Consider the following 17,507-nt stretch of genomic DNA (forward strand, 5'->3'; position numbering starts at 1 on the left):
TACTAACCAAGTGAATCAGTTTTCTTGCTTCGCCTATAACTCATTCCATCAGATCTGCCGCGTTGCAGTTCTTCACTTCAAGCCAAATTGCTGCGCACTGAATAATCTTTACTAATTTTATTAATTGTCAATAATTATTTGAAAGTGAAACTATGCTAAACATTTAATGATTGGTTTTTTACAGGAAACATGATTTCGTTTTCTAAATAATTATTGATTTCGTTTTTCATATAGAAGAAACTTTTATTTTCTATTCAATTTAATCACATAAAAATTAACAAGTGTTAAGATAGTAGGAGGTTCGCGAAAAGCAAAAGTACTGCGAGCATAACAATATCAAAAAACTGGATCCTAAACGTATACGAGACATTATATCTACTTAATGATAATTGGCATTCGCTTAATGTTTGTAGGATGAAAATCGATAAACTTATCAAGTTTCAAGCAATTTTTATGTATGACAATACCAAAAACTGAATCCCAACCGTATACGAGATAGTATATTGTATACGGATAATTGTCATTCAATATATTTTTGCAGGATAAATATCGCTTATGCATGACAATATCAAAAACTGGATCCTAACCATATACGAGACATTATATCTCCTTAATGATAATTGGCATTTGCTAAGTTTTTGTAGGATGAATATCAATAATCTTATCAAGTTTTTATATTTCTTATGCTTGACAATATTAAAAACTAGATCCCAACCATATGCTTAACATTATGTCTACTTAATTAAAATTAGCATTCCAGATGTGGAAAATAAAAATCAATAATGAAAAAACTAAGGCTCTGTTTATTTCAGAACCCGTCAAGAGTGAGAGTGGAAGATATGTTAATAAAACGGGAGAATAACATTGAATATCTAGGCATCACGTTGGACAAACGATTCACATGGTTTAAACATATTCAACTGAAAAGATTTAGCTAAGCCAAATTTTTTATCACCTACAACCGCTATTTCAATGCTAACAACAGGAAGCTATTAAATAACCAAATAATTCTTCCTTCATATGGACGTGTGGCGTTTAGCAAAGCTTCAAACACTACTATTCGCCAGCTAGAAATTGCACAAAGCCAGGCTCTGAGAAGACTCTTCAAGGTACCATGGTATGTTAACACGAATGACATCCTCAGGGACCTCAAGATTGATTCGTTCAAAAAATATACAAAGGATAGAGCTCTGAAATTGTGACAAGCGATGTAGTATTCTCTCCATATGCTAATTGAAATTGACACTCACCAAATATTTTTATAGGTTTGAAAATATGTTGAAATTCCTTAAAAATGGCAAACTGAATCTCTTATTACGATAGTGGAAGAACTAACATCAACCCGTTGTCCTAAGTTTGCGTCTTCTTATTTCTCTTCTGGGAGCTTACTGAGAAACTTTAATTAAAATATCACAATACTATGCAGAATTAGTTGGGATTGCTTCATTTATCCAAAATTTATCCGTGTTGCTAACTAAGCGAACTTTTGTTAGGCCTTTCGTCCTTTATATTTTTGACATCCCAATTAGAAATCGAGTTGCCACCACTATATCTACTGTTTCTTTTCAACACAATTTGATGTTTCTTACAATGGCTCACTGCTTTAAAAACAATGACAGCCGGGATATTTTGAAGTAATTTAAAGTAATTCGAAAATTTATGTTATGCGATATTTTTCAGGATCGCACAGAGCTTTTATTGGTGTTATATATTAATAATATTCATCTCAGTCATCTCACAGACTTTTCAATGAAGTTCAAACATCGTCACTTAAATCTTTCAAATGATACTTAAAGCATCAAACAACGCAAATAATCTTACAAGAAAAACAGGTATACTCGTATATAAATAGCTTATTCCTTAAGTTTAACAAATGGTTCATACACTCCCAATCGTTTGTTTAGTAGTTTTTCTTAATCAACCAGTGCAACTTTATTGATGTCAGACATCATGGCAACCTGATCATAAAATTAAGTTCCTTACTTCATTATATCAAGCCTCACTTTTGTATGTCCTGTATGCTCTTTATATGTCTTTTTGTATGAATATCAGAACTATGATTTAATTGATTTGCCCCTTAAATAACAAATGCCAAGAAACACTTCTTTTATTTCACCATTCTCCTAATGGATTGTTACATATTCAATCGGTTTTGTCATCTGGTCAGTATGTTAACATCACTTATTCATCTACTTTGTTGTCATTTGTCTGAGATGGTATCAATCGGTGCTGCCCACATTTGCAGCATTTATGTATCTTATCCACAGTGGGTGGACAGTGGGTGAAAAGTCTGTTTTAAAAAGACTTTTTAATGATCAGTTTACTATTTAATTTAATTTTTTATATTATTTAATATATGTTCAGTTGTTTTATCTAGGGACTACCATATTATTAAGAAAGTATAGTTTAAGAAAATTGGCAGAATATTAAATACGTTTAAACGGCATATATTTGGAGCTACTAATACTTCATGGATCTATATAGAGATAATGAGTAATAACCATAACAGTTATTATGAAATAAAAATATAAAAATCAACAAATAACTTATCATTCGCCTTTTAAAATAAAATTAAAAAAAAATTATTTTCTAAAATAATTATTATTATGTGCATTTTACTTTTTAAGGTATTATCACTTTATTTATTTATTTTATTATTTTTATTTCTAGATTTTATTTTTTTAAACAAATATTTTTGTCAAAGTTTTAGTTAATAGTATAATGGGGAGTAAATTGATTTTATATTGAGAGAATTGCAACTGTATATCATATAATCTTTTCTATTACCACGTAAATAATTTTATAGTTTTGTTAATTGGTAAATATTTTTCATAATAATAATAATAATATATTATTATTGGTATGCTGTTGTTTTCTTTCTTTTAACACGTAATTCATCATATACCAATTCTGGAAAATCGTCACGCAAATCTACAAGATAAAATCAACGAGCTCAGCTCCATAAGTAAAAGATTTTAAAAATAGGCGAGTGAATTGGAGCTTAAAATAGTACATTGAAGAGTGAAAACATATATTTAAAATAATTCAATATATTTATAGATATTTAAAATAGACTTAAAAAGCATGTAGTAATTTTAATTAACTATGAAAATCATTAAAATAGTAAATCAGTACATAAATCATGTATCCATATTTCAATTAATTTTTTGCTCTTGCTTTGAAATATTTTTGTACATGAAAAGCTAATTTGTTTTTAATTCAATTGTTTACTCATCAAATCGGCACTTCTTCTTAAAATAAAAAACTTATCTTAAATTAGTTTATTTGGAGTTAAACTCATTCAACTCAGTTAATTGCTTTTGGTTTTTGTTAAACAATCTCGCTGATTTAATTACACGCCTTTTGGCTGACTTAATGTACCTAGATCCATTGCCAGAAATGAAATCTTACATATTTTCCTTGGCAATTAAAAAATTAATTCATAAGCAATTATTTTCAACAATAAAATATTTTCATTAAATGGTGAATGGTTAATGTAATGTGTTGCAAACATGAGATAAATAAAGAACTGCTACGAGAATATATATTTTACTACACTCTTTTAGTAAAGATTATTTCTGTAAAATCTAGACCAGGCTTGTTAATCTCTATAAATATAGCATTTAAGTAAGTTTACTGGATAGAGCGTACTTAATTCCTAGTGTTTTATCTATCAGTGTTTCACATTTTTCTAGTATGAGCTTTAGTGACTCTAGAATCTGAATAGACTATGAAAAGAAAGAGTTCATCAAATTGGCTTTTCTTATATTTATCTTAAGAATAGTGATTTATATCGTGTTTCCACTGCTTACTTAGTAAGTTATTTAAGTGACTTTAGGATTTTGTCGTTTCCATTGATATAAGTTACTTATTGCATGTGAAAGAGCTTTTATGCTTCAGAAAGTTTTTTGAAAGTTTTAAGAGAGCTTCTGTTTCTTAAGATGTTGTATAATTTAGTTAAACAATAATACATCATACAAAAAATTAAATCTATAAATGATATATCAAATCATTTGTATATATATATTTTATAGATCTATTACCATATACAATTAATAAAAACAAAGACATCATTAAGTATTTATTTTCTTAGTACGCTCGTTTGCAGCTCAACTGTCCTTTACTTAAATTTTACATATAAAACATATGATAAATATTTTAAATTTTCATAATTTCCCTTGTGGGAAATTTATTTCTAAAAGTTGCATTCAACACTTTTCGCCTTAAATGAACTGATTTATTTATAATGAGCTTATTTATATGAAGGCAGATTTTATGGTAAATTATTCTTATTAGTGGCTGTAACTAGCAAAACCGCCTAAATGAGACAGTGTGAATGTGCTATTAAAAAATGCGGAAGCTGTTTACTTAGTAAATCAAACTTATTAAGTAAGCAGTTGAAATATGCTATTATATTGTGTCTTCATAAGTTTATTAAAAAACTCTAAATGATAAAAAAAACATTTTTAAATAATAAATAAATAAATAATAAATAAATAAAAATTCTTCAGTTTAACAGTTGAGTTTTAAAATTTTCTTTCTCATTCCGTTTGTTTGAGGTTTCCCTTTCTGTCAGATAATCCTAGTTAGTGAACTAAGATTATCTGACTAATAAACTTAGTTAGGTTTATTAGTTTCACCATTTTAAGCTCTTCGAGTGGAAAAACGTTAGGTTAGGGTTAAGTTTAGAAGGTGCGTGCTGACAGTTGTTAGCACTTTCACTCGGAGGCATATTGTAATGCCCTCAAAACGTGGAAAAACGTTAGTTTTTTAGGTTCAATTTTTGTCAGACATTCCTAGTTAGTACACATTCGCTTTTCAATTCCACCCTTAATATACAAGATTTCATTTAGAAATAAATTAGGAATTATGAGCCTATATATTTTTAAAAATATTGAGTGGAAGTTCCTTTCTTGGCTAGCTTAATCTGTATTGTTTTATACACTAATTAAAATGTATCTTGAATTTTCTCGTCATATCAGTTAGGAAGTTGCTGCACTAGATGATTAACTATGTAATTGAAGTCAGCAAGTTTAAATTCTGGCGGCTGTCTAAATGTAATAATAAATGTATATAGTTATGGGCGTGATCACATTCTTTTGAAGTTTCGAGAATAGCAAGAATTTTTGCTTGCAAGACACAATTAAAGTAGGGATATCGAATATATAAGTATTATTTTTGGTATTTTTAATAAAAATTAATTGATGGTTATTGCTAAATAGATTGTATTTCGAGTGTGAGTAGGAAATCCAGACGATGATTTCAAATCAAAAAAGTGTCTTTTTATTAAATAAATAATCGTAAACTTCATTTTTAATAAGTATAAGAGAGAGTAACTTAACATTTTCATTTATTTTTATTTTCATAGTAGTTTCATTAACTTCGTTAGTAATTTAACACTTATAATATTGCATGATATGTAGGCAGTTTGTTGACATATTAAAAGAGAATTTGTCTCAACTCATAGAAAATGAATGAAAGTATCTCAGGGCTTTAATTGCCAAGTTAATTTATCAGTGATACAATATATAAGAGACCGCAAATGGAAATGGAAAGACAACGAAAGCGCAAATATTGCTTAAACTGAACTATAAATTGTAGTAAATATTTTCATAAATTATTTGAAATACGAGCATATGTGAAAAATAAAATGTTCAGACAAAAAGGAAAGACAAAAATCTATCTAATCAGATCTGTCACATTATTTGTACAATTTTTCTAAGAACAGCAAGTTAATTGGCAAAGTGCGTGCGTTAATTGCAGTACGTGCGTGTTTACATATGTGCAATTAATTAAGGTGAAAATAGATGGAAACACACAATTTCAATAGATTTTAGATATTTTCTTCAGCTCGTTGTAATAAATCATTATGCAATTTTCTGAGCGAACAGTTTTCACATTTTCCACCGCTCATGCCGCCAGTGCTTTCAAGACTCTGGATTGACATTGGCGTAAATTGGTTCCAATTGGCGCACTTTAGCGTTTATTTGTTTTTCTCTAAACGCTACAAAACGGAAATTCTATAATATTTAAGCGTTTTACATGCTTTTCACTGACACAAATTTCACTTGCGTTTTTAATGCTTTTCATTTAACATATTTGCAAGATTTTCCGCTGAATATTTCGTTAATTGACTGCATAGGAATTTTTGTTTCTCTAATGCATCTGCGGAATTTTTTTATTCATACTTAATTGTTTTCATATGAAAATGATATGTAATTCATATGTAAATGATTAATTGAAGATTGATTATCTAGAAAGTTAGTTTAAGTCAACATATTTTTTTCGTTTCGCAAAATTTAAAACAAAAATATTTATAATAAAGATATTCTATAAATTTGTTTTTAACTAATGATTATTGCCAAAGGTCTTTCAGTTCTATTCTAAGAAATATTAACTACATCTACATCTATCGATTTAGCGGGGAGTTTTATGACGACTTTACATGCAGTGAGGTACCTAATTGGGACGGGATTAAACCATATATATCATTCAATAAAATAGAGAGTGGTGCAAGCAGTGTAGTTTTTTTCAGAGAATCTGAATAATTCTCTATATTATAGGCTTTTTGATCACTGCAGTGCTTTTCAGGTACAAGTAATTGCTATTAGGGAAGTTATAGCATGTTTGTAGTGGACAATGTAATGAATAGGATTATATACATTCTATTAAATAGCTAAACTGCTTCAAAGTTCTTGAATTTAGTCGAATTTTCACACAGATTTTTTTAATACTATTTATAATGGCACTCATATCCTACCAGGTATCATCTAAACTGGTATAGGAGTGCATTGACAAGCTGAGCATACTCGGATGGAACAGTCAGGTGCATAAAGATTCAAGACTAGAAAAGGTAGACATTATACTGTCTTTCATTAAAGAAATCGGACTTGGGGAAACACTCTCACCCGAGTAAGGGGTACAAAAGATCTTTTAGGTCGCAGTGCACAATCCCTCTTTATAATAATAGTAATGATTACTGTGAAAGATCATCAAATAACTTTCCATATAGCTCAATTAGCCATTTTTCACCGGTTTGCTACTTCGAATTTAGATAAACTTGTAGGCCTTTCATCTTTATCAATGAACATTCTGGACAGCTCTCAAAGAAATACTTTCCTCAAAACCTATTTCTTCTGGACGCCAAAGTCGGGCATTTACAGAGAAAGTGTTTGATGATTTCTTTAACCTTTTTGTGTAGGTTTTCATAACTTCTACAGTAAGGATTATGGGGAATGCGTAGTTTCTCTCCGTGCAGTATTCATACGATCCCTCTTGATGAATTCCCAAGAGGTAGTTTTATTATAAGTGGGCCATGTTAAGCGGGAAATTGCATATGACTTAAGTTGAAGAAAATATTACCTCTACGTTCTACGTATATTTATTGATGTTCTCTAGGGTAACATAAACCGGTACCGTTAGGGACGCATCCAGGGAAGTACTAGAGCGAGCTAAACTGTCTGTTTTCTTATTCACTTTGATGTTCGTATGACGTTATGTAGTTTAAAAGATCTTTTGTGACTTTCTTACCTGTGTCTTTTGTAAACTAAGGTTGTGCTTAGCATTTCTGAGTCTAAGTTTCCGCAACTTTTACAATAGGTGTGACACGAAACGTCAGTTTCTACATGTGGGATTTTATACACCACTGATCTGCAACAGCTGCAATTAGTCTAGTCTAATTTTTTTACTAATGCATATAAAGTTTCATACTCAAACAAAATATTAAAATAATACGTATTTGTATTCGAACATAAAAACCTTGACAAATTGACAATCGGAAACACCTCTCTCGTATGTACTCAGGGATTGTTAAATACTAAGAACTTTATTTGTCAAGATATGTTAATTATTTTTAGTATTCCTTGATTTTTAAATATAGTTAACAGATTTTTAGAATATTTTTTATATACTTTTAAAATATATATTTTATTAGTTCTATACTATAGGTACAATATATCCACATGAACATTTTAAACTTTACTAGGGTCATACATGCCAATAGTGTAAGATGCTATTTATTTTTTATTTATTCTATATTAATTTTATAAATATAAATATTTTAGATTGAAGTAAAACTGTTTATGGCCTACTTTTACTATATTTAAAAGACATAATTAAAGGCACTGACAAGGATGTTTAAGAGAAGAATGTATCTGTTATTTATTAGTGTTTTGATGGTAGCTGCATGGGATGATTATTTCGATGTGCATATACTTTAATTTAATGTAATTTACTTTATAATAATTAAATTTTTAATTTTTAGAGTATACTTAGTGCTCCGCAACCTTTATCTATAATTGATTTCATAGAAATTACACATTTAGTGGATGATTATTTGTATAAGAAAACGGGCGACATGGAAGTACCTTTATTAAAGTACACTCCGGCACAGTACAAACAGTCAACCATGGCTGGGATTACGGAAAGAATTACAAATTGAATGTGACTCTATCAAGTCATCGAAAACGTTCGAAGCGCTGCATTGTATCAATATGGTCAAAATCAAACTATACAATGGAGTTTAAGTGTTTTGGAGGTGCATGGTATATCTAAGTATTGTAACTGAAAACTGAAGTCAGCATAATAATGAAAAAACATACATTGATTTAATATTGAAGCACAATAATAATTAAATTGTCAGAATTAAATGAAAGTAATTTTCTTTTATTGAAACTGCCTGATAACAAAATTTTCATATATTTTTATATAGTTATAGTAAATAAAACAAGTTTATAAAAATATATACTCAAATTTATAAATTAATACCATATCACTTTTTTCTACTTAGTTTTTTGAATAACTTTATACTATAGAACATGCATTGTTGACTGCAGCTTTTATCTATTAAAAGAAAATAATATCAATTTCTTAGAGTCATCGCCATTTCCTGTACTGCGTTGTAACCGCATCAACGAACTTAATACACCTTTTTTATACAAAGCGTATGAATAGTAAAAATTACAGTCTTTTACTAGTTGCATATTTATATATTAAGTACGTGAATTTCATAAAATTTCCAACAAGTATTTAAGATACATTTTTTAATCAGTATGCAACGCCTTTAAGTATTTACTTAAAATCTATCTAATTTGCATAGATACTTGATAATTCGAATCTTAAGATACTTTTAAACATTAAAATTAAAAATATAGCATACTTTTGTGATGAAATGGGAAACAACAATCTCGTAAACTGATACCGATAAGATGCACAAAAGTTGGTTAAAAAGTATTAGTACAAATGCTTTAAAAAGCAAAGCACATGTTACGGAAATTATTCAAAAATATACTAAAGCCAGGTCAAGGGCTACTTGGCACATCTATTCCAAATATAAAACCTCTGACTTAATCTGTAGAAACAAATCTGAGGTTTCTAAGCTAATATCTGTCTTTTTGGGTCACTGTTCCATAGGATGGCATGGAGCTAGACTTGGCCTTCCCTGTGGTACCTCATGTAGTGCGTGTCTACCAATACTTGAAGAAATGACACCAGAACACCTGATGTGTTTTTGTCCAGGTCTGCCAGAACTAGGTTTAAGTTTCTAGGGGCCCCTTTCTTCAACTCACTTAGCGATATCTCCAGCATCACCATTAGCCAGATTCTTGCCTTTGTTAATGCCTCTGGTTGGTTCTAGTGTGACCCTCTATCTACTACCCACTATTACGAGGTTTTTGTGGACTCAAAACGGTTTTCATCCTTAGCTATTTGAGGAGGATTCGTCCTCCCTCCACCACAACTAACTAACTAACTATACTAAAGAAAGACTCTAACTCTTCCTCGATTGTCGAATAAATCTTTCTAACTATACTAAAGCAAAGAACTATCCATTTAGAAGTACTGTTTCGGTGGTATTGAGTCGGCAGTACTGCTTCAGCGGTATATCTCACACATAACTTTCATCGCAGGCATCAGTTGTTATGCTTAATGCTCAACCCACCATTTAGTCACTGAGCGAGAAATATCAAAAACAAAGTCCAGTTGCACTTCATTTGCTTGCCTATAGTATTCGATCTATTAAACTTAAACTACAGTGAGAATCGTCAGCTACAGTAGCCATCAACTCTATTTTAACTATTCGTTGGATGTTAGGTTAACTACCATATTTTACAATATTAATTGCTATATAACCGCTGAACATACTGAAGCTTGTAAAAGCTTACCACCAAACTTACTATTACACTATCATCACAGAACGTTCTTTGGTAATAATACTAATTTTTAGCTTGGTCATTATAAACCTGATTTTTTACTCTATAGTTATCTATATCTATCTATAGATTTCTCTGCTTTAAAAATTTGTGTTTATAGTAGTTGAATTTTAATTTTAAAATATGAACTTTCTCATGAGTATTTACTCTGAAAGCGTAGGAAATTAATTAAACAATATCTATCAGTTTTTTCACCCGAAAAAAATTTTTGGTTTTCAATTTTGGAGAGAGTGCTAGTTCACAAGAGGGCATTTATTAGAGAGATACCCAAACCAGCACCGGTTTCTTATTCTCTGTCTACGCACATTTTATAATTGTGTTGAAGTCTTCATAACACAGGATCACGTTTAAATGTTTCATATATGTCTTTGATAAGGTCAAGCGAGCACATCACATGTATCCTTTATGTTTGCTTTCTAGGAGATAAATTATATTCTCTGCAATTGTTGTATTTAATTAAAATCACCTGGTGTAGGTGCTCTTCTTTAGAGATTATTTTGCTTCGAGGGAGACTGAGTGACTTTTGAACTCGTTGGATCTTGGTTAGTTTCAAATTATACCACCCCTTCCTTTATCTCCTTAACCATAACCACCCCCACCCCCCTCCTTACTATCCACTCCCTTATCCAAATATTCGTCTTGTAATCCTTACATGTTATCTGAACAGAACCCAGCGGGTTACAATAACAACAATAACAGGGAGACTGATTAATGCATTTTAACAAATAATAAAGATAATTTATAATTCATATTAAAGTATCAATAGGTCTTTAATTCCATTGCAAGTCGCTTCCTTAGTTTAGGTTATATCGGCGATCCTAAAGACATACATAGATCTATTGACTAATTTTGTTACCATGTAAGAACTTAGAAGTTTCAAATGCACCTTAATCCTTTGGCAAAACCTGACATGCTTCTTAGAGGGAAGTTGTAGAGGTCGTTTAGATTCACAAGAAAGGAAGCCCCAAATATAATAAATGGTGTCGAGTATTATAAGTATAATATTTATAATTATAAGTAATGTAAAACTTTATATTTAATTTTTATGCAATACGTTTATTATTAAAAATATAAATATAATTATATTACTCGCATGTGATGTGCAGTTATAAAGCAGGTGTCAGGACCTCTCATCGTGCTCTCCACAACTGCGATAGGAATAATTTAATATAATATTCAATCTTCGAATACAGTTCTGTAGTCAGCTGTGATCTGTCAACAAACTTGCAGTAAGACTAATATCTTTACAGGGCGACTCCATGAAAGCGCTTAAAGCTCGCTTCCTTATGAAAGTTTAAACTTTTTAACTGACAAATCTATAAGACTCAACTATGTTAACAAATGTAATTCGTTGTAAAAAATTCATGAGAAATTATTAAAAATTATAAATAAATGAAAAACATAAAACTTTAAAAAATATTAAAATATTTTTAACAATAATAAAAATTAAAATATTAAAATTAAAAGCATTAATGACTATGAGTGTATCTATGAGTGTTTCTTAACTACTGTTTGAGGAAAGAGAAGACACGAAATTTTAAAAACTCTCCGGTAGATACTCGTAAATATTTTTATGTATTAATTTGTTAAACAATTATTATTAAAAGAAAAACACAAACATACTCTACACGTATATGTTGTTAAGAAGATAAATTATCAAAATATTTTGACAACAAACTATCAACCATTTACGAATGCAATAAGGTAAAGGGAAAGTTATTGGAAAATAATAATAAAATTAATAGAAAATATTTACAGTGATTTACACCTGCCCAGCAACCGTAAAATGAAAACTAATTGCAAAACAATGAACTTAAAAAATTTCATTTTTACTTACTGAAAACAAAATTCCAATAAATTTATTTAAAAAACATAAAAACGTATATATATATATATATATATATATATGTATATGTATATGTATATACGACGTTATAATATGACTTAAATGAAACAACTGAAAACTGAAGACTGAAGACTGACATATGTGCACGTAGAGTTAACGACCACTTAACAATTGCAACTCAGCATCCAAGTTTTTCTTCACTTCGGCAGTTGATGAATTTCAAAATGCGAAGTTGAAAACATTTTAAAATTAAAAAATATTAAAAAAAATTAGTTCGAATGTCACATTTATAAACTAAAAGCGAAATTTTGTTGGCTAAAGTATTAAAAATAGAGTTTGTCAATTTATTTTTGTACGTCCAATAGACGAAACAGTCAAAAGCAGGCACGGAGCCGGGCTAAGATGACAATAAGCCATTAAAGCAAATGTGAACGCTGCAAACATTTATGAACGCACTAGAGATGCTAATTTTTTATCTCGACTTATTAGAGAAAAAAATATATAAAAATAAAAAAAAAATAAAATCATATTAAAAAAAAATTCATAATAAGATACGAGATATTTGTTTGCTTTTATTTCAAACGAATCGAATCGAATTGAATGAAGCGTGAAGACTTTCTTTTTATTGCTTTCGACTGCTTTAGATGAAAAAAAATTAAAAATCCAATAAAAATAATTAAAAAAAATATATATATGAATTAAAAATGTATTCTTAAGTCTTAAGTGTAAATTTAACAAATTTATTTTATTGATTTGTGCAAGTTAAAATCCATTCGATATGCATGCTACACTCTTCAAAAATGTACGTAGCTTTGTGATTCTGATGTTCCTTGAAAGTGACTTATAGAGTTCCGGAAATTGAAAATCAATCCTTATAAAAATATGTAATTTTACATTACAATACAAATATTCTTTATTGGGTGAATATTTATACGTCGTTTTTTTTTAAGTTTACTTAAAAATTAATTTTAATCCAATATATATCGCCTGTTATTACTTAAGACCTCTTGCAATTTTAAGGTAAATTTTGTGGTTCTTGGATTAAAAATTTCACAAAGTGATGTTAGCGGCTCATCGGTCTGCCAATTTTTTACTAATGAGCATACTAATGAGAGATTTGCAAAAACCGAAACAAATGGCAGCCAGACGATGCGAAACCCGAGCTATATGGAGGATGCACTAAGAAAATAAGAAGAGAAAAATAAAAAAGAATTAAAAAGAACATATCACAACACTCAACAGAATACTATAGAAGAGTAAGGAGAAGAATAGGAAAGAGGAAAAGAGAAGTTTACATTTGGTAAATGAATATATGGTATCTCGCCTGAAATCTCCCCGGATGAACGTTGTCTTCCCCGTGCAGCAAGAACTGTCCTTGCCCAATTGAGATCAGAATATAGCCGAGTGCTAAACACTTACTTGTCTCGCATAAATACGTTCATCCACAATGTGTGCCCTAACTGCAGCTCTTCTCCCCATCTGTTTTCAGGCCAGGTTTCTCCGTCTGGAGAATAACGGTTTATACATACTCCAGAATAACGGTTTATACATACTTCCTCCCCAACTCTTCCACATCCTTCTCCTCCCCACCCTCTTTCATTCACCCTCTTATTTTCCTCCCACTTCCCTACCCATGTATTCGTCTTGTGTTTGTTTTCATGTTTATCTGCTTACAGGTCCGGCGGGTTACAACAACAATAACATTAATACCAATTATTATGGAAAAATGTGTTTTAATTTTTTTAATTTAAAAGAATAATTCTCTTAATTTTTTTTTGGGTATTTAGTTTTTAATTTTAGAAATAAAATTTAAAGTCACACGTGCAAAAATTTCTATTTTAAAATGATTGTATTTGATGTAAATTTGGTTATTAAAGCAAATCCAATAGATTTGACATCTTCAACACTTAAGATTTGAAATCTTAATTTATTTTTTTAAATTCGATTCATTAAAAAATTGTCTTCCACAAATTTCACCATTTTTACGTTTTCTAATAGGAGTTTTGCGTAGGCGCTGTTTCGTTAATGACAGCAACCTTGTTGACCGAATATAGTTCTCTTCATTATTTATGCATAAAATTAATGCTAAATTTTAGAAAATAAAAGCAAAAAACACAAAAAAAACACGCAAGAAAACACATAAAATAATATGTAAAAATCGAAACGAATTCGATGAGAGTGAAAGTTGTAAGTTTGTTTACCAGGTGATGCTGTGCGGCGTCCGCAACAAACGCACATACATGAACAATCCGAAAGAAACCTACACGTATTTAATTATAAACTTGCACTCATAAAGTATCTAAATAGTTTCATTTTTATTTATTGCTTTTTTATTTAACGTTTCTTCTTATTTCATTTTGAAGTCGGCATCTCTAAATTTGTATTTAAAGTGCATGCAACCGAGTTGGGACTGTAGTCAAACGCCCAACTCACAATTAGATTGAATCTTTTTAGTTTCGTTTCACTCTCATTGCAGCAAATACTTTGAGATATTTCACTCCGCTGGCAAGATTTTAATTGTTATTCTTAAAATAATTCATTTATTTCATGGCTAATTACTCGTCAGCTTATGCTTTATAGTTGAGGGAATATAGCTTCGAAGTCAGTAAATATTTTACTACCACTACTGATTCGGTAGCCAAGCACAATAAAGAAGGTGCTAAAAATATACATAATTATGTATGAATATTGCATTAAAAAATAATTTAACTCAGTTTTTGAAATGATTTTGTGTGATTTTTAAAAATTGAGAGCAATTATTCTAAAGCAACTACCTAAGTAGATCAAGTCATCATCAAATCAAGTAATGATAATGAAGCAATTTGTTAAAGTATTCAGTTAATTAATATTTTACTAAAATTTTCATTGATCTTAAAGTAATTATTTCAAGTAACTTATTGGAATAATAGAGTTTAATAAAATTATACTTAGTTTTGTTAATAAATATATATATATATGTTATATGTCTTTCTTGAACTATTATAGTAGCAAAATATATTTCTCAAATTCATAAATAATTCATAACTTTTGAGCAAAAAGTTCTTAGCTTCCCTTCACAAGTTCTTAGGATTTTGCTGTAATATAGTCGGTTGGTTGGTTGCAGTGACAGGCCATTGGATAACTTCCATGTACCTCACTTAGTGATTTTTCGCCGTTGCTGTAATATATATTAGATATATTTTGTGGTATATATATATCGTACCACTTATTATAATAAAAACCATATTTAAATATAAACATAGAAAAATCAAAATAATTAAAGGGAGAGGGGCGCAATATAACTGATGGTCGTAGTGCCGTCTCCAATAACAATAATAAAGGGAGAGATGGAAAAATATTAAAACAGTAGAGTTAGACTATTCCTCCGTAATAAACTGAAAACATACGAAGCAGTAGTGGAGTTTGACTGACATACAAATGCATTGCATAAGCGATAATGGGAGCTTGACTAAAACTCGGATTTTATTTGGAATAATATTGTGGCAACACTTTGAGGGTAATATTATATGAAGTCATATTTTTTCATATGCGATATGGTGCATATAGTAACAGGACATATTTTCTTTATTTGCTTGTATGGAGATAATATATATGACTTTCTATAATATCTCCAATACATTATTCAGCACATATGCATATATGCTAAAACTAAAACACACCAATTGATTATGACCTGTTAAATAATGATAGTTTTCTGTTATTATCAATTTAGTTTGTAGAGCTCTTAGCTATTAATAATATAATGATAATATTTATGAACAGTGCCTTGTTGTACTACTCATTTATTGATTAGCGCTCAAACTCCAAGTGTGGAAAATTGTCATTATCTATTTAGTTTGAAAAGTAACCAAAACTATTTAGCATAATATACTAATAATATTGGCGCATTTAAAGTAGTTCCCATTGAACGTTATACATATATGTAAATAATAACGTCTGGACTAATAATAATTCATTCAATAATCGTTGACTGATTTAAATATAGCGTCCAATTCCTTCTAAAATTTTCTTTTATATTCCCAATTGATACAAAATTCGATTGATTGAGACTGATTTAAATATAGCTTCCAACTCTTTCTGAAATTTTCTTTTAAATCCCCAATCGATTTGATTCCAGAAGTGCCAATTTTCACTTCGGGAAAACAAAACTCTCAGCACTATATCAGGTAAGTAATGTGATTAGAGCATCTCTTGAAGAACTTTGGAACTGTGAACCACCATAGTACGCTCAATGGTATAACTACACAAACAACTGATATGAACACATCACGTAACAGGTCGTGCTAAAATTAAGCATTGAAACAAAGTACATTAATACCTACTCACAAAAAACAAAATTCTAACCACATTTTTACGAGTGTTTTTTAAATTATAAATTTTGAGCACTTTTCATATATAATGTGCTTTATTAATAATACACTCAACCAAGTGTTTGCTCAACCCACTGGTTGTACAGTATGCTATTATTTTTAAATAGTGACCTACGAGTGGACAGAATATTTATTGGGTTCTATTTATATTGAATAAAGGAAAAACATACATTGTGACCGAAAAGCTTTCGGAAATTCTCATTTAAAATTCGCGCGCTGTATATTTTTCGATATTTTAAGTTTATGTAGTTTGGCAGCACTGTCCTTAATTACTATGCCAAAAATGAGCGCGATCTGTAAACAGTTCGTTTACGGCAGCTGTTGAAACCAGTTCACCTCAGTAGTGCGTTGCGAAAAAAACAATGGAAAAAAATATTGAACAAAGAGTTTGCATCAAATTTTGTTTTTCGAACGAAATTTCGTGTGCAGAATCGTTGCGAATGCTACAAAAGGCTTATGGGGAATCAGTTTTATCGAAAACTCAAGTTTATGAGTGGTACAAAGCCTTTCAGGACTGTCGTACGACCGTCGAAGACATGCCGCGTTCTGGACGACCTTCGACCTCTACCACCGACGAAAACATTGAAAAGGCAAAGGAAATCGTGTTCAAAAATCCTCATGTGAGTGTTAGAGAGATAGCACGAGAGCTAGGCATCGGTCGTGAGATGGCTCGTTTGATTTTGGTGGACAATTTGTGTATGCGACGTGTCAACGCCCGGCTTGTTCCGATTCACCTCAATTTGTTCAACATTATCAACGATTTTAAGGCCAAACATTCAATAAATACCATCGAACAGCCACCGTATTCACCTGATCTTGCACCGTGTGACTTTTTCCTGTTTCCCAACCTCAAATTACCACTCAGAGGAACGCGTTTTGAATCCATAGAAGACGTAAAACAGAATTCGCAGAGGGAACTCAAAGCCATACCGGAAAGCGCCTATAAAAAACTGTTTTGATGATTGAGAAGAACGCTTGGCATTCTGTGTTTCGCTTCTAATGAGAGCATATTTTGAAGGAGATAAAATAAATATTGATGAAGATTAAGAATTTTGCGTTTTATTTATTTATTTCCGGAAACTT

At 30.2% G+C, this 17,507-nt stretch overlaps 1 long non-coding RNA gene across 1 annotated transcript; it reads left to right on the forward strand.

Moving 5' to 3' along the window:
• Positions 1–7,919: 7,919 nt before the first annotated feature.
• On the forward strand, positions 7,920–8,636 carry LOC119685229. Its single transcript, XR_005252786.1, has 3 exons — positions 7,920–8,003; positions 8,064–8,204; positions 8,264–8,636. It is a non-coding gene; the product is annotated as an uncharacterized LOC119685229 (long non-coding RNA).
• Positions 8,637–17,507: the final 8,871 nt, after the last annotated feature.

Source organism: Teleopsis dalmanni, chromosome 2 (genome assembly GCF_002237135.1).
Source record: "Teleopsis dalmanni isolate 2A chromosome 2, ASM223713v2, whole genome shotgun sequence".
NCBI classification, from domain to species: Eukaryota; Metazoa; Arthropoda; class Insecta; order Diptera; family Diopsidae; genus Teleopsis; species Teleopsis dalmanni.